The 17914-nt window shown below is 46.8% G+C and overlaps 1 protein-coding gene across 1 annotated transcript in view; it reads right to left on the bottom strand.

Moving 5' to 3' along the window:
* rfx6 (regulatory factor X, 6) overlaps window positions 1-17914 on the bottom strand; it is a 255737-nt gene that overhangs the window by 160443 nt on the left and 77380 nt on the right. The gene's annotated exons all lie outside the window — the stretch shown is intronic.

Here is a 17914-nt window from a genome sequence, read left to right as displayed (position 1 = left end):
AGGGGTTGGTCAGGCTGGGTCGTTACTCATTGGAAATTAGGAGGATTATAGGGGTTGTTCAGGCTGGGTCATTACTTGCTGGAAATTAGGAGGATTATAGGGGTTGTTCAGGCTGGGTCGTTACTCGCTGGAAATTAGGAGGATTATAGGGGTTGTAGAGGCTGGGTCCTTACTCGCTGGAAATTAGGAGCATTATAGGGGTTGTTCAGGCTGGGTCGTTAATCACTGCAAATTAGGAGGATTATAGGGGTTGTTCAGGCTGGGTCGTTACTCGCTAGAAATTATGAGGATTATAGGGGTTGTTCAGGCTGGGTCGTTACTCGCTGGAAATTAGGAGGATTATAGGGGTTGTTCAGGCTGGGTCGTTACTCGCTGGAAATTAGGATTATAGGGGTTGTTCAGGCTGGGTCGTTTCTCGCTGGAAATTAGGATTATAGGGGTTGTTCAGGCTGGGTCGTTACTGGCTGGAAATTACGATTATAGGGGTTGTTCAGGCTGGGTCGTTACACGCTGGAAATTAGGAGGATTATAGGGGTTGTTCAGGCTGGGTCGTTACTCGCTGGAAATTAGGAGGATTATAGGAGTTGTTCAGGCTGGGTCGTTACTGGCTGGAAATTAGGAGGATTATAGGGGTTGTTCAGGCTGGGTCGTTACTCGCTGGAAATTAGGATTATAGGGGTTGTTCAGGCTGGGTCATTACTGGCTGGAAAATAGGAGGATTATAGGGAATGTTCAGGCTGGGTCGTTATTCGCTGGAAATTAGGATTATAGGGGTTGTTCAGGCTGGGTCGTTACTCGCTGGAAATTAGGAGGATTATAGGGGTTGTTCAGGCAGTGTCATTATTGCTGGAAATTAGGATTATAGGGGTTGTTCAGGCTGGGTCGTTACTCGCTGGAAATTAGGAAGATTATAGTGGTTGGTCAGGCTGGGTCGTTACTCATTGGAAATTAGGAGGATTATAGGGGTTGTTCAGGCTGGGTCATTACTTGCTGGAAATTAGGAGGATTATAGGGGTTGTTCAGGCTGGGTCCTTACTCGCTGGAAATTAGGAGGATTATAGGGGTTGTAGAGGCTGGGTCCTTACTCGCTGGAAATTAGGAGCATTATAGGGGTTGTTCAGGCTGGGTCGTTAATCACTGCAAATTAGGAGGATTATAGGGGTAATTCAGGCTGGGTCGTTACTCGCTAGAAATTATGAGGATTATAGGGGCTGTTCAGGCTGGGTCGTTACTCGCTGGAAATTAGGAGGATTATAGTGGTTGTTCAGGCTGGGTCGTTACTCGCTGGAAATTAGGATTATACGGGTTGTTGAGGCTGGGTCGTTACTCGCTGGAAATTAGGATTATAGGGGTTGTTCAGGCTGGGTCGTTTCTCGCTGGAAATTAGGATTATAGGGGTTGTTCAGGCTGGGTCGTTACTGGCTGGAAATTACGATTATAGGGGTTGTTCAGGCTGGGTCGTTACACGCTGGAAATTAGGAGGATTATAGTGGTTGTTAAGGCTGGGTCGTTACTCGCTGGAAATTAGGAGGATTATAGGGGTTGTTCAGGCTGGGTCGTTACTGGCTGGAAATTAGGAGGATTATAGGGGTTGTTCAGGCTGGGTCGTTACTCGCTGGAAATTAGGATTATAGGGGTTGTTCAGGCTGGGTCATTACTGGCTGGAAAATAGGAGGATTATAGGGAATGTTCAGGCTGGGTCGTTATTCGCTGGAAATTAGGATTATAGGGTTTGTTCAGGCTGGGTCATTACTCGCTGGAAATTAGGGATTATAGGGGTTGTTCAGGCTGGGTCGTTACTCGCTGGAAATTAGGAGGGATTATAGGGGTTGGTCAGGCTGGGTCGTTACTTGCTGGAAATTAGGAGGAATATAGGGTTTGTTCAGGCTGGGTCGTTACTCGCTGGAAATTAGGATTATAGGGGTTGTTCAGGCTGGGTCGTTACTGGCTGGAAATTAGGATTATAGGGCTTGTTCAGGCTGGGTCGTTACTCGCTGGAAATTAGAAGGATTATAGGGGTTGTTCAGGCTGGGTCGTTACTCGCTGGAAATTAGGAGGATTATAGGGGTTGTTCAGGCTGGGTCGTTACTCGCTGGAAAATAGGAGGATTATAGGGGTTGTTCAGGCTGGGTCGTTACTGCCTGGAAATTAGGAGGATTATAGGGGTTGTTTAGGCTGGGTCGTTAGTTGCTGGAAATTAGGATTATAGTGGTTGTTCAGGCTGGGTCGTTACTGGCTGGAAAATAGGAGTATTATAGGGAATGTTCAGGCTGGGTCGTTACTCGCTGGAAATTTGGATTATAGGGGTTGTTCAGGCTGGGTCATTACTCGCTGGAAATTAGGTATTACAGGGGTTGTTCAGTCCGGGTCGTTACTGGCTGGAAATTAGGAGGATTATAGGGGTTGTTCAGGCTGGGTCATTACTTGCTGGAAATTAGGATTATAGGGGTTGTTCAGGCTGGGTCGTTACTCGCTGGAAATTAGGAGGATTATAGGGGTTGTTCAGGCTGGGTCGTTACTCGCTGGAAATTAGGAGGATTTTAGGGATTGTTCAGGCTGGGTCGTTACTCGCTGGAAATTAGGAGGATTATAAGTGTTGTTCAGGCTGGGTCGTTACTCACTGGAAATTAGGATTATAGGGGTTGTTCAGGCTGGGTCATTACTCGCTGGAAATTAGGGATTATAGGGGTTGTTCAGGCTGGGTCGTTACTCGCTGGAAATTAGGAGGGATTATAGGGGTTAGTCAGGCTGGGTCATTACTCGCTGGAAATTAGGTATTATAGGGGTTGTTCAGTCCGGGTCGTTACTGGCTGGAAATTAGGAGGATTATAGGGGTTGTTCAGGCTGGGTCATTACTTGCTGGAAATTAGGATTATAGGGGTTGTTCAGGCTGGGTCGTTACTCGCTGGAAATTAGGAGGATTATAGGGGATGTTCAGGCTGGGTCGTTACTCGCTGGAAATTAGGAAGATTATAGGGATTGTTCAGGCTGGGTCGTTACTCGCTGGAAATTAGGAGGATTATAAGGGTTGTTCAGGCTGGGTCGTTACTCACTGGAAATTAGGATTATAGTGGTTGTTCAGGCTGTGTCGTTACTTGCTGGAAATTAGGAATATAGGGGTTGTTCAGGCTGGGTCGTTACTCGCTGGAAATTAGGAGGATTATAGGGGTTGTTCAGGCTGGGTCATTATTGCTGGAAATTAGGATTATAGGGGGTGTTCAGGCTGGGTCGTTACTGGCTGGAAATTAGGAGGATTATAGGGATTGTTCAGGCTGGGTCGTTACTCGCTGTTAATTAGGATTATAGGGGTTGTTCAGGCTGGGTCGTTACTCGCTGGAAATTAGGGATTATAGGGGTTGTTCAGGCTGGGTCGTTACTCGCTGGAAATTAGGATTATAGGGGTTGTTCAGGCAGGGTCATTACTCGCTGGAAATTAGGGATTATAAGGGCTGTTCAGGCTGGGTCGTTACTTGCTGGAAATTAGGAGGTTTATACGTTGTTCAGACTGGGTCGTTACTGGCTGGAAATTAGGAGGATTATAGGGGTTGTTCAGGCTGGGTCATTACTTGCTGGAAATTAGGATTATAGGGGTTGTTCAGGCTGGGTCGTTACTCGCTGGAAATTAGGAGGATTATAGGGGTTGTTCAGGCTGGGTCGTTACTCGCTGGAAATTAGGAGGATTATAGGGGTTGTTCAGGCTGGGTCGTTACTCACTGGAAATTATGAGGATTATAGGGGTTGTTCAGGCTGGGTCATTACTTGCTGGAAATTAGGAGGATTATAGGGGTTGTTCAGGCTGGGTTGTTACTCGCTGGAAATTGGGAGGATTATAGGGGTTGTACAGGCTGGGTCGTTACTCGCTGGAAATTAGGAGGATTATAGGGGTTGTTCAGGCTGGGTCATTACTTGCTGGAAATTAGGATTATAGGGTTTGTTCAGGCTGGGTCGTTACTCGCTGGAAATTAGGAGGATTATAGGGGTTGTTCAGGCTGGGTCGTTACTCGCTGGAAATTAGGAGGATTATAGGGGTTGTTCAGGCTGGGTCGTTACTCACTGGAAATTAGGATTATAGGGGTTGTTCAGGCTGGGTCGTTACTCGCTGGAAATTAGGAGGATTATAGGGGTTGTACAGGCTGGGTCGTTATTCGCTGGAAATTAGGAGGATTATAGGGGTTGTTCAGGCTGGGTCATTACTTGCTGGAAATTAGGATTATAGGGGTTGTTCAGGCTGGGTCGTTACTCACTGGAAATTAGGAGGATTATAGGGGTTGTTCAGGCTGGGTCGTTACTCGCTGGAAATTAGGAGGATTATAGGGGTTGTTCAGGCTGGGTCGTTACTCGCTGGAAATTAGGAGGATTATAGGGGTTGTTCAGGCAGTGTCATTATTGCTGGAAATTAGGATTATAGGGGTTGTTCAGGCTGGGTCGTTACTCGCTGGATATTAGGAGGATTATAGGGGTTGGTCAGGCTGGGTCGTTACATTGGAAATTAGGAGGATTATAGGGGTTGTTCAGGCTGCGTCATTACTTGCTGGAAATTAGGAGGATTATAGGGGTTGTTCAGGCTGGGTCATTACTTGCTGGAAATTAGGATTATAGGGGTTGTTCAGGCTGGGTCGTTACTCGCTGGAAATTAGGAGGATTATAGGGGTTGTACAGGCTGGGTCGTTACTCGCTGGAAATTAGGAGGATTATAGGGGTTGTTCAGGCTGGGTCATTACTTGCTGGAAATTAGGATTATAGGGGTTGTTCAGGCTGGGTCGTTACTCGCTGGAAATAAGGAGGATTATAGGGGTTGTTCAGGCTGGGTCGTTACTCGCTGGAAATAAGGAGGATTATAGGGGTTGTTCAGGCTGGGTCGTTACTCGCTGGAAATTAGGAGGTTTATACGTTGTTCAGACTGGGTCGTTACTGGCTGGAAATTAGGAGGATTATAGGGGTTGTTCAGGCTGGGTCATTACTCGCTGGAAATTAGGGATTATAGGGGCTGTTCAGGCTGGGTCGTTACTTGCTGGAAATTAGGAGGTTTATACGTTGTTCAGACTGGGTCGTTACTGGCTGGAAATTAGGAGGATTATAGGGGTTGTTCAGGCTGGGTCATTACTCGCTGGAAATTAGGGATTATAGGGGCTGTTCAGGCTGGGTCGTTACTTGCTGGAAATTAGGAGGTTTATACGTTGTTCAGACTGGGTCGTTACTGGCTGGAAATTAGGAGGATTATAGGGGTTGTTCAGGCTGGGTCGTTACTCACTGGAAATTATGAGGATTATAGGGGTTGTTCAGGCTGGGTCGTTACTCACTGGAAATTAGGATTATAGGGGTTGTTCAGGCTGGGTCGTTACTCGCTGGAAATTAGGAGGATTATAGGGGTTGTACAGGCTGGGTTGTTACTCGCTGGAAATTAGGAGGATTATAGGGGTTGTTCAGGCTGGGTCATTACTTGCTGGAAATTAGGATTATAGGGGTTGTTCAGGCTGGGTCGTTACTCGCTGGAAATTAGGAGGATTATAGGGGTTGTAGAGGCTGGGTCGTTACTCGCTGGAAATTAGGAGGATTATAGGGGTTGTTCAGGCTGGGTCGTTACTGGCTGGAAATTAGGAGGATTATAGGGATTGTTCAGGCTGGGTCGTTACTCGCTGTTAATTAGGATTATAGGGGTTGTTCAGGCTGGGTCGTTACTCGCTGGAAATTAGGGATTATAGGGGTTGTTCAGGCTGGGTCGTTACTTGCTGGAAATTAGGAGGTTTATACGTTGTTCAGACTGGGTCGTTACTGGCTGGAAATTAGGAGGATTATAGGGGTTGTTCAGGCTGGGTCGTTACTCGCTGGAAATTAGGAGGATTATAGGGGTTGTTCAGGCTAGGTCGTTACTCACTGAAAATTAGGATTATAGGGGTTGTTCAGGCTGGGTCGTTACTCGCTGGAAATTAGAAGGATTATAGGGGTTGTACAGGCTGGGTCGTTACTCGCTGGAAATTAGGAGGATTATAGGGGTTGTTCAGGCTGGGTCATTACTTGCTGGAAATTAGGATTATAGAGGTTGTTCAGGCTGGGTCGTTACTCGCTGGAAATTAGGAGGATTATAGGGGTTGTTCAGGCTGGGTCGTTACTCGCTGGAAATTAGGAGGATTATAGGGGTTCTTCAGGCTGGGTCGTTACTCGCTGGAAATTAGGAGGATTATAGGGGTTGTTCAGGCAGTGTCATTATTGCTGGAAATTAGGATTATAGGGGTTGTTCAGGCTGGGTCGTTACTCGCTGGATATTAGGAGGATTATAGGGGTTGGTCAGGCTGGGTCGTTACATTGGAAATTAGGAGGATTATAGGGGTTGTTCAGGCTGGGTCATTACTTGCTGGAAATTAGGAGGATTATAGGGGTTGTTCAGGCTGGGTCATTACTTGCTGGAAATTAGGATTATAGGGGTTGTTCAGGCTGGGTCGTTACTCGCTGGAAATTAGGAGGATTATAGGGGTTGTACAGGCTGGGTCGTTACTCGCTGGAAATTAGGAGGATTATAGGGGTTGTTCAGGCTGGGTCATTACTTGCTGGAAATTAGGAATATAGGGGTTGTTCAGGCTGGGTCGTTACTCGCTGGAAATAAGGAGGATTATAGGGGTTGTTCAGGCTGGGTCGTTACTCGCAGGAAATTAGGACAATTATAGGGGTTGTTCAGGCTGGGTCGTTACTCACTGGAAATTAGGATTATAGGGGTTGTTCAGGCTGGGTCGTTACTCGCTGGAAATTAGGAGGATTATAGGGGTTGTACAGGCTGGGTTGTTACTCGCTGGAAATTAGGAGGATTATAGGGGTTGTAGAGGCTGGGTCGTTACTCGCTGGAAATTAGGAGGATTATAGGGGTTGTTCAGGCTGGGTCGTTACTGGCTGGAAATTAGGAGGATTATAGGGATTGTTCAGGCTGGGTCGTTACTCGCTGTTAATTAGGATTATAGGGGTTGTTCAGGCTGGGTCGTTACTCGCTGGAAATTAGGGATTATAGGGGTTGTTCAGGCTGGGTCGTTACTTGCTGGAAATTAGGAATATAGGGGTTGTTCAGGCTGGGTCGTTACTCGCTGGAAATTAGGAGGATTATAGGGGTTGTTCAGGCTGGGTCATTATTGCTGGAAATTAGGATTATAGGGGTTGTTCAGGCTGGGTCGTTACTGGCTGGAAATTAGGAGGATTATAGGGATTGTTCAGGCTGGGTCGTTACTCGCTGTTAATTAGGATTATAGGGGTTGTTCAGGCTGGGTCGTTACTCGCTGGAAATTAGGAGGATTATAGCGGTTGTTCAGGCTGGGTCGTTACTCACTGGAAATTAGGATTATAGGGGTTGTACAGGCTGGGTTGTTACTCGCTGGAAATTAGGAGGATTATAGGGGTTGTTCAGGCTGGGTCATTACTTGCTGGAAATTAGGATTATAGGGGTTGTTCAGGCTGGGTCGTTACTCGCTGGAAATTAGGAGGATTATAGGGGTTGTTCAGGCTGGGTCGTTACTCGCTGGAAATTAGGAGGATTATAGGGGTTGTTCAGGCTGGGTCGTTACTCGCTGGAAATTAGGAGGATTATAGGGGTTGTTCAGACTGGGTCGTTACTCACTGGAAATTAGGATTATAGGGGTTGTTCAGGCTGGGTCGTTACTCGCTGGAAATTAGGAGGATTATAGGGGTTGTACAGGCTGGGTCGTTACTCGCTGGAAATTAGGAGGATTATAGGGATTGTTCAGGCTGGGTCATTACTTGCTGGAAATTAGGATTATAGGGGTTGTTCAGGCTGGGTCGTTACTCGCTGGAAATTAGGTGGATTATAGGGGTTGTTCAGGCTGGGTCGTTACTCGCTGGAAATTAGGAGGATTATAGGGGTTGTTCAGGCTGGGTCGTTACTCGCTGGAAATTAGGATTATAGGGGTTGTTCAGGCTGGGTCGTTACTGGCTGGAAATTAGGATTATAGGGCTTGTTCAGGCTGGGTCGTTACTCGCTGGAAATTAGAAGGATTATAGGGGTTGTTCAGGCTGGGTCGTTACTCGCTGGAAATTAGGATTATAGGGGTTGTTCAGGCTGGGTCGTTACTGGCTGGAAATTAGGATTATAGGGCTTGTTCAGGCTGGGTCGTTACTCGCTGGAAATTAGGAGGATTATAGGGGTTGTTCAGGCTGGGTCGTTACTCGCTGGAAAATAGGAGGATTATAGGGGTTGTTCAGGCTGGGTCGTTAATGCCTGGAAATTAGGAGGATTATAGGGGTTGTTTAGGCTGGGTCGTTAGTTGCTGGAAATTAGGATTATAGTGGTTGTTCAGTCTGGGTCGTTACTGGCTGGAAAATAGGAGTATTATAGGGAATGTTCAGGCTGGGTCGTTACTCGCTGGAAATTTGGATTATAGGGGTTGTTCAGGCTGGGTCATTACTCGCTGGAAATTAGGTATTATAGGGGTTGTTCAGTCCGGGTCGTTACTGGCTGGAAATTAGGAGGATTATAGGGGTTGTTCAGGCTGGGTCATTACTTGCTGGAAATTAGGATTATAGGGGTTGTTCAGGCTGGGTCGTTACTCGCTGGAAATTAGGAGGATTATAGGGGTTGTTCAGGCTGGGTCGTTACTCGCTGTAAATTAGGATTATAGGGATTGTTCAGGCTGGGTCGTTACTCGCTGGAAATTAGGAGGATTATAAGGGTTGTTCAGGCTGGGTCGTTACTCACTGGAAATTAGGATTATACGGGTTGTTCAGGCTGGGTCGTTACTGGCTGGAAATTAGGATTATAGGGGTTGTTCAGGCTGTGTCGTTACTCGCTGGAAATTAGGAGGATTATAGGGGTTGTTCAGGCTGGGTCGTTACTTGCTGGAAATTAGGAATATAGGGGTTGTTCAGGCTGGGTCGTTACTCGCTGGAAATTAGGAGGTTTATAGGGGTTGTTCAGGCTGGGTCATTATTGCTGGAAATTAGGATTATAGGGGTTGTTCAGGCAGGGTCGTTACTGGCTGGAAATTAGGAGGATTATAGGGATTGTTCAGGCTGGGTCGTTACTCGCTGTTAATTAGGATTATAGTGGTTGTTCAGGCTGGGTCGTTACTCGCTGGAAATTAGGGATTATAGGGGTTGTTCAGGCTGGGTCGTTACTCGCTGGAAATTAGGATTATAGGGGTTGTTCAGGCAGGGTCATTACTCGCTGGAAATTAGGGATTATAGGGGCTGTTCAGGCTGGGTCGTTACTTGCTGGAAATTAGGAGGTTTATACGTTGTTCAGACTGGGCCGTTACTGGCTGGAAATTAGGAGGATTATAGGGGTTGTTCAGGCTGGGTCGTTACTCACTGGAAATTATGAGGATTATAGGGGTTGTTCAGGCTGGGTCATTACTTGCTGGAAATTAGGAGGATTATAGGGGTTGTTCAGGCTGGGTCGTTACTCGCTGGAAATTAGGAGGATTATAGGGGTTGTACAGGCTGGGTCGTTACTCGCTGGAAATTAGGAGGATTATAGGGGTTGTTCAGGCTGGGTCATTACTTGCTGGAAATTAGGATTATAGGGGTTGTTCAGGCTGGGTCGTTACTCGCTGGAAATTAGGAGGATTATAGGGGTTGTTCAGGCTGGGTCGTTACTCGCTGGAAATTAGGAGGATTATAGGGGTTGTTCAGGCTGGGTCGTTACTCACTGGAAATTAGGATTATAGGGGTTGTTCAGGCTGGGTCGTTACTCGCTGGAAATTAGGAGGATTATAGGGGTTGTACAGGCTGGGTCGTTACTCGCTGGAAATTAGGAGGATTATAGGGGTTGTTCAGGCTGGGTCATTACTTGCTGGAAATTAGGATTATAGGGGTTGTTCAGGCTGGGTCGTTACTCGCTGGAAATTAGGAGGATTATAGGGGTTGTTCAGGCTGGGTCGTTACTTGCTGGAAATTAGGAGGATTATAGGGGTTGTTCAGGCTGGGTTGTTACTCGCTGGAAATTAGGAGGATTATAGGGGTTGTTCAGGCAGTGTCATTATTGCTGGAAATTAGGATTATAGGGGTTGTTCAGGCTGGGTCATTACTCGCTGGAAATTAGGAGGATTATAGGGGTTGGTCAGGCTGGGTCGTTACTCATTGGAAATTAGGAGTATTATAGTGGTTGTTCAGGCTGGGTCATTACTTGCTGGAAATTAGGAGGATTACACGGGTTGTTCAGGCTGGGTCGTTACTCGCTGGAAATTAGGAGGATTATAGGGGTTGTTCAGGCTGGGTCATTACTTGCTGGAAATTAGGATTATAGGGGTTGTTCAGGCTGGGTCGTTACTCGCTGGAAATTAGGAGGATTATAGGGGTTGTACAGGCTGGGTCGTTACTCGCTGGAAATTAGTAGGATTATAGGGGTTGTTCAGGCTGGGTCATTACTTGCTGGAAGGAAATTAGGATTATAGGGGTTGTTCAGGCTGGGTCGTTACTCGCTGGAAATAAGGAGGATTATAGGGGTTGTTCAGGCTGGGTCGTTACTCGCTGGAAATTAGGAGGATTATAGGGGTTGTTCAGGCTGGGTCGTTACTCACTGGAAATTAGGATTATAGGGGTTGTTCAGGCTGGGTCGTTACTCGCTGGAAATTAGGAGGATTATAGGGGTTGTACAGGCTGGGTTGTTACTCGCTGGAAATTAGGAGGATTATAGGGGTTGTTCAGGCTGGGTCATTACTTGCTGGAAATTAGGATTATAGGGGTTGTTCAGGCTGGGTCGTTACTCGCTGGGAATTAGGAGGATTATAGGGGTTGTAGAGGCTGGGTCGTTACTCGCTGGAAATTAGGAGGATTATAGGGGTTGTTCAGGCTGGGTCGTTACTGGCTGGAAATTAGGAGGATTATAGGGATTTTTCAGGCTGGGTCGTTACTCGCTGTTAATTAGGATTATAGGGGTTGTTCAGGCTGGGTCGTTACTCGCTGGAAATTAGGGATTATAGGGGTTGTTCAGGCTGGGTCGTTACTCGCTGGAAATTAGGATTATAGGGGTTGTTCAGGCAGGGTCATTACTCGCTGGAAATTTGGGATTATAGGGGTTGTTCAGACTGGGTCGTTACTGGCTGGAAACTAGGAGGATTATAGGGGTTGTTCAGGCTGGGTCATTACTTGCTGGAAATTAGGATTATAGGGGTTGTTCAGGCTGGGTCGTTACTCGCTGGAAATTAGGAGGATTATAGGGGTTGTTCAGGCTGGGTCGTTACTCGCTGGAAATTAGGAGGATTATAGAGATTGTTCAGGCTGGGTCGTTACTCGCTGGAAATTAGGAGGATTATAAGGGTTGTTCAGGCTGGGTCGTTACTCACTGGAAATTAGGATTATACGGGTTGTTCAGGCTGGGTCGTTACTGGCTGGAAATTAGGATTATAGGGGTTGTTCAGGCTGTGTCGTTACTCGCTGGAAATTAGGAGGATTATAGGGGTTGTTCAGGCTGGGTCGTTACTTGCTGGAAATTAGGAATATAGGGGTTGTTCAGGCTGGGTCGTTACTCGCTGGAAATTAGGAGGATTATAGGGGTTGTTCAGGCTGGGTCATTATTGCTGGAAATTAGGATTATAGGGGTTGTTCAGGCAGGGTCGTTACTGGCTGGAAATTAGGAGGATTATAGGGATTGTTCAGGCTGGGTCGTTACTCGCTGTTAATTAGGATTATAGGGGTTGTTCAGGCTGGGTCGTTACTCGCTGGAAATTAGGGATTATAGGGGTTGTTCAGGCTGGGTCGTTACTCGCTGGAAATTAGGATTATAGGGGTTGTTCAGGCAGGGTCATTACTCGCTGGAAATTAGGGATTATAGGGGCTGTTCAGGCTGGGTCGTTACTTGCTGGAAATTAGGAGGTTTATACGTTGTTCAGACTGGGCCGTTACTGGCTGGAAATTAGGAGGATTATAGGGGTTGTTCAGGCTGGGTCGTTACTCACTGGAAATTATGAGGATTATAGGGGTTGTTCAGGCTGGGTCATTACTTGCTGGAAATTAGGAGGATTATAGGGGTTGTTCAGGCTGGGTCATTACTTGCTGGAAATTAGGATTATAGGGGTTGTTCAGGCTGGGTCGTTACTCGCTGGAAATTAGGAGGATTATAGGGGTTGTTCAGGCTGGGTCGTTACTCGCTGGAAATTAGGAGGATTATAGGGGTTGTTCAGGCTGGGTCGTTACTCACTGGAAATTAGGATTATAGGGGTTGTTCAGGCTGGGTCGTTACTCGCTGGAAATTAGGAGGATTATAGGGGTTGTACAGGCTGGGTCGTTACTCGCTGGAAATTAGGAGGATTATAGGGGTTGTTCAGGCTGGGTCATTACTTGCTGGAAATTAGGATTATAGGGGTTGTTCAGGCTGGGTCGTTACTCGCTGGAAATTAGGAGGATTATAGGGGTTGTTCAGGCTGGGTCGTTACTTGCTGGAAATTAGGAGGATTATAGGGGTTGTTCAGGCTGGGTTGTTACTCGCTGGAAATTAGGAGGATTATAGGGGTTGTTCAGGCAGTGTCATTATTGCTGGAAATTAGGATTATAGGGGTTGTTCAGGCTGGGTCATTACTCGCTGGAAATTAGGAGGATTATAGGGGTTGGTCAGGCTGGGTCGTTACTCATTGGAAATTAGGAGTATTATAGTGGTTGTTCAGGCTGGGTCATTACTTGCTGGAAATTAGGAGGATTACACGGGTTGTTCAGGCTGGGTCGTTACTCGCTGGAAATTAGGAGGATTATAGGGGTTGTTCAGGCTGGGTCATTACTTGCTGGAAATTAGGATTATAGGGGTTGTTCAGGCTGGGTCGTTACTCGCTGGAAATTAGGAGGATTATAGGGGTTGTACAGGCTGGGTCGTTACTCGCTGGAAATTAGTAGGATTATAGGGGTTGTTCAGGCTGGGTCATTACTTGCTGGAAGGAAATTAGGATTATAGGGGTTGTTCAGGCTGGGTCGTTACTCGCTGGAAATAAGGAGGATTATAGGGGTTGTTCAGGCTGGGTCGTTACTCGCTGGAAATTAGGAGGATTATAGGGGTTGTTCAGGCTGGGTCGTTACTCACTGGAAATTAGGATTATAGGGGTTGTTCAGGCTGGGTCGTTACTCGCTGGAAATTAGGAGGATTATAGGGGTTGTACAGGCTGGGTTGTTACTCGCTGGAAATTAGGAGGATTATAGGGGTTGTTCAGGCTGGGTCATTACTTGCTGGAAATTAGGATTATAGGGGTTGTTCAGGCTGGGTCGTTACTCGCTGGAAATTAGGAGGATTATAGGGGTTGTAGAGGCTGGGTCGTTACTCGCTGGAAATTAGGAGGATTATAGGGGTTGTTCAGGCTGGGTCGTTACTGGCTGGAAATTAGGAGGATTATAGGGATTTTTCAGGCTGGGTCGTTACTCGCTGTTAATTAGGATTATAGGTGTTGTTCAGGCTGGGTCGTTACTCGCTGGAAATTAGGGATTATAGGGGTTGTTCAGGCTGGGTCGTTACTCGCTGGAAATTAGGATTATAGGGGTTGTTCAGGCAGGGTCATTACTCGCTGGAAATTTGGGATTATAGGGGTTGTTCAGACTGGGTCGTTACTGGCTGGAAACTAGGAGGATTATAGGGGTTGTTCAGGCTGGGTCGTTACTCACTGGAAATTATGAGGATTATAGGGGTTGTTCAGGCTGGGTCATTACTTGCTGGAAATTAGGAGGATTATAGGGGTTGTTCAGGCTGGGTCGTTACTCGCTGGAAATTAGGAGGATTATAGGGGTTGTACAGGCTGGGTCGTTACTTGCTGGAAATTAGGAGGATTATAGGAGTTGTTCAGGCTGGGTCATTACTTGCTGGAAATTAGGATTATAGGGGTTGTTCAGGCTGGGTCGTTACTCGCTGGAAATTAGGAGGATTATAGGGGTTGTTCAGGCTGGGTCGTTACTCGCTGGAAATTAGGAGGATTATAGGGGTTGTTCAGGCTGGGTCGTTACTCACTGGAAATTAGGATTATAGGGGTTGTTCAGGCTGGGTCGTTACTCGCTGGAAATTAGGAGGATTATAGGGGTTGTACAGGCTGGGTCGTTACTCGCTGGAAATTAGGAGGATTATAGGGGTTGTTCAGGCTGGGTCATTACTTGCTGGAAATTAGGATTATAGGGGTTGTTCAGGCTGGGTCGTTACTCGCTGGAAATTAGGAGGATTATAGGGGTTGTTCTGGCAGTGTCATTATTGCTGGAAATTAGGATTATAGGGGTTGTTCAGGCTGGGTCGTTACTCGCTGGAAATTAGGAGGATTATCGGGGTTGGTCAGGCTGGGTCGTTACTCATTGGAAATTAGGAGGATTATAGGGGTTGTTCAGGCTGGGTCATTACTTGCTGGAAATTAGGAGGATTATAGGGGTTGTTCAGGCTGGGTCATTACTTGCTGGAAATTAGGAGTATAGGGGTTGTTCAGGCTGGGTCGTTACTCGCTGGAAATTAGGAGGATTATAGGGGTTGTACAGGCTGGGTCGTTACTCGCTGGAAATTAGTAGGATTATAGGGGTTGTTCAGGCTGGGTCATTACTTGCTGGAAATTAGGATTATAGGGGTTGTTCAGGCTGGGTCGTTACTCGCTGGAAATTAGGAGGATTATAGGGGTTGTACAGGCTGGGTCGTTACTCGCTGGAAATTAGTAGGATTATAGGGGTTGTTCAGGCTGGGTCGTTACTCGCTGGAAATTAGGATTATAGGGTTGTTCAGGCTGGGTCGTTACTCGCTGGAAAATAGGAGGATTATAGGGGTTGTTCAGCCTGGGTCGTTACTCGCTGGAAATTAGGAGGATTATAGGGGTTGTTCAGGCTGGGTCATTACTTGCTGGAAATTAGGATTATAGGGGTTGTTCAGGCTGGGTCGTTACTCGCTGGAAATTAGTAGGATTATAGGGGTTGTTCAGGCTGGGTCGTTACTCGCTGGAAATTAGGAGGATTATAGGGGTTGGTCAGGCTGGGTCGTTACTCATTGGAAATTAGGAGGATTATAGCGGTTGTTCAGGCTGGGTCATTACTTGCTGGAAATTAGGAGGATTATAGGGGTTGTTCAGGCTGGGTCGTTACTCGCTGGAAATTAGGAGGATTATAGGGGTTGTAGAGGCTGGGTCGTTACTCGCTGGAAATTAGGAGGATTATAGGGGTTGTTCAGGCTGGGTCATTACTTGCTGGAAATTAGGATTATAGGGGTTGTTCAGGCTGGGTCGTTACTCGCTGGAAATTAGGAGGATTATAGGGGTTGTACAGGCTGGGTCGTTACTCGCTGGAAATTAGTAGGATTATAGGGGTTGTTCAGGCTGGGTCGTTACTCGCTGGAAATTAGGATTATAGGGTTGTTAAGGCTGGGTCGTTACTCGCTGGAAAATAGGAGGATTATAGTTGGTTGTTCAGCCTGGGTCGTTACTCGCTGGAAATTAGGATTATAGGGGTTGTTCAGGCTGGGTCGTTACTCGCTGGAAATTAGGAGGATTATAGGGGTTGTTCTGGCAGTGTCATTATTGCTGGAAATTAGGATTATAGGGGTTGTTCAGGCTGGGTCGTTACTCGCTGGAAATTAGGAGGATTATAGGGGTTGGTCAGGCTGGGTCGTTACTCATTGGAAATTAGGAGGATTATAGGGGTTGTTCAGGCTGGGTCATTACTTGCTGGAAATTAGGAGGATTATAGGGGTTGTTCAGGCTGGGTCATTACTTGCTGGAAATTAGGAGTATAGGGGTTGTTCAGGCTGGGTCGTTACTCGCTGGAAATTAGGAGGATTATAGGGGTTGTACAGGCTGGGTCGTTACTCGCTGGAAATTAGTAGGATTATAGGGGTTGTTCAGGCTGGGTCATTACTTGCTGGAAATTAGGATTATAGGGGTTGTTCAGGCTGGGTCGTTACTCGCTGGAAATTAGGAGGATTATAGGGGTTGTACAGGCTGGGTCGTTACTCGCTGGAAATTAGTAGGATTATAGGGGTTGTTCAGGCTGGGTCGTTACTCGCTGGAAATTAGGATTATAGGGTTGTTCAGGCTGGGTCGTTACTCGCTGGAAAATAGGAGGATTATAGGGGTTGTTCAGCCTGGGTCGTTACTCGCTGGAAATTAGGAGGATTATAGGGGTTGTTCAGGCTGGGTCATTACTTGCTGGAAATTAGGATTATAGGGGTTGTTCAGGCTGGGTCGTTACTCGCTGGAAATTAGTAGGATTATAGGGGTTGTTCAGGCTGGGTCGTTACTCGCTGGAAATTAGGAGGATTATAGGGGTTGGTCAGGCTGGGTCGTTACTCATTGGAAATTAGGAGGATTATAGGGGTTGTTCAGGCTGGGTCATTACTTGCTGGAAATTAGGAGGATTATAGGGGTTGTTCAGGCTGGGTCGTTACTCGCTGGAAATTAGGAGGATTATAGGGGTTGTAGAGGCTGGGTCGTTACTCGCTGGAAATTAGGAGGATTATAGGGGTTGTTCAGGCTGGGTCATTACTTGCTGGAAATTAGGATTATAGGGGTTGTTCAGGCTGGGTCGTTACTCGCTGGAAATTAGGAGGATTATAGGGGTTGTACAGGCTGGGTCGTTACTCGCTGGAAATTAGTAGGATTATAGGGGTTGTTCAGGCTGGGTCGTTACTCGCTGGAAATTAGGATTATAGGGTTGTTAAGGCTGGGTCGTTACTCGCTGGAAAATAGGAGGATTATAGGGGTTGTTCAGCCTGGGTCGTTACTCGCTGGAAATTAGGAGGATTATAGAGGTTGTTCAGGCAGTGTCATTATTGCTGGAAATTAGGATTATAGGGGTTGTTCAGGCTGGGTCGTTACTCGCTGGAAATTAGGAGGATTATAGGGGTTGGTTAGGCTGGGTCGTTACTCATTGGAAATTAGGAAGATTATAGGGGTTGTTCAGGCTGGGTCATTACTTGCTGGATATTAGGAGGATTGTAGGGGTTGTTCAGGCTGGGTCGTTACTCGCTGGAAATTAGGAGGATTATAGGGGTTGTAGAGGCTGGGTCGTTACTCGCTGGAAATTAGGAGGATTATAGGGGTTGTTCAGGCTGGGTCATTACTTGCTGGAAATTAGGATTATAGGGGTTGTTCAGGCTGGGTCGTTACTCGCTGGAAATTAGGAGGATTATAGGGGTTGTTCAGGCTGGGTCGTTACTCGCTGGAAATTAGTAGGATTATAGGGGTTGTTCAGGCTGGGTCATTACTTGCTGGAAATTAGGATTATAGGGGTTGTTCAGGCTGGGTCGTTACTCGCTGGAAATTAGGAGGATTATAGGGGTTGTTCAGGCTGGGTCGTTACTCGCTGGAAATTAGGAGGATTATAGCGGTTGTTCAGGCTGGGTCGTTACTCACTGGAAATTAGGATTATAGGGGTTGTACAGGCTGGGTTGTTACTCGCTGGAAATTAGGAGGATTATAGGGGTTGTTCAGGCTGGGTCATTACTTGCTGGAAATTAGGATTATAGGGGTTGTTCAGGCTGGGTCGTTACTCGCTGGAAATTAGGAGGATTATAGGGGTTGTTCAGGCTGGGTCGTTACTCGCTGGAAATTAGGAGGATTATAGGGGTTGTTCAGGCAGGGTCATTATTGCTGGAAATTAGGATTATAGGGGATGTTCAGGCTGGGTCGTTACTCGCTGGAAATTAGGAGGATTATAGGGGTTGGTCAGGCTGGGTCGTTACTCATTGGAAATTAGGAGGATTATAGGGGTTGTTCAGGCTGGGTCATTACTTGCTGGAAATTAGGAGGATTATAGGGGTTGTTCAGGCTGGGTCGTTACTCGCTGGAAATTAGGAGGATTATAGGGGTTGTAGAGGCTGGGTCGTTACTCGCTGGAAATTAGGAGGATTATAGGGGTTGTTCAGGCTGGGTCATTACTTGCTGGAAATTAGGATTATAGGGGTTGTTCAGGCTGGGTCGTTACTCGCTGGAAATTAGGAGTATTATAGGGGTTGTTCAGGCTGGGTCGTTACTCGCTGGAAATTAGG

The sequence above is a fragment of the Hypanus sabinus genome, chromosome 10, assembly GCF_030144855.1.
Source record: "Hypanus sabinus isolate sHypSab1 chromosome 10, sHypSab1.hap1, whole genome shotgun sequence".
Taxonomy (NCBI): domain Eukaryota; kingdom Metazoa; phylum Chordata; class Chondrichthyes; order Myliobatiformes; family Dasyatidae; genus Hypanus; species Hypanus sabinus.
Note: the sequence above shows the minus strand (reverse complement) of the source record. Positions and strands in the feature narration are given on the sequence as shown.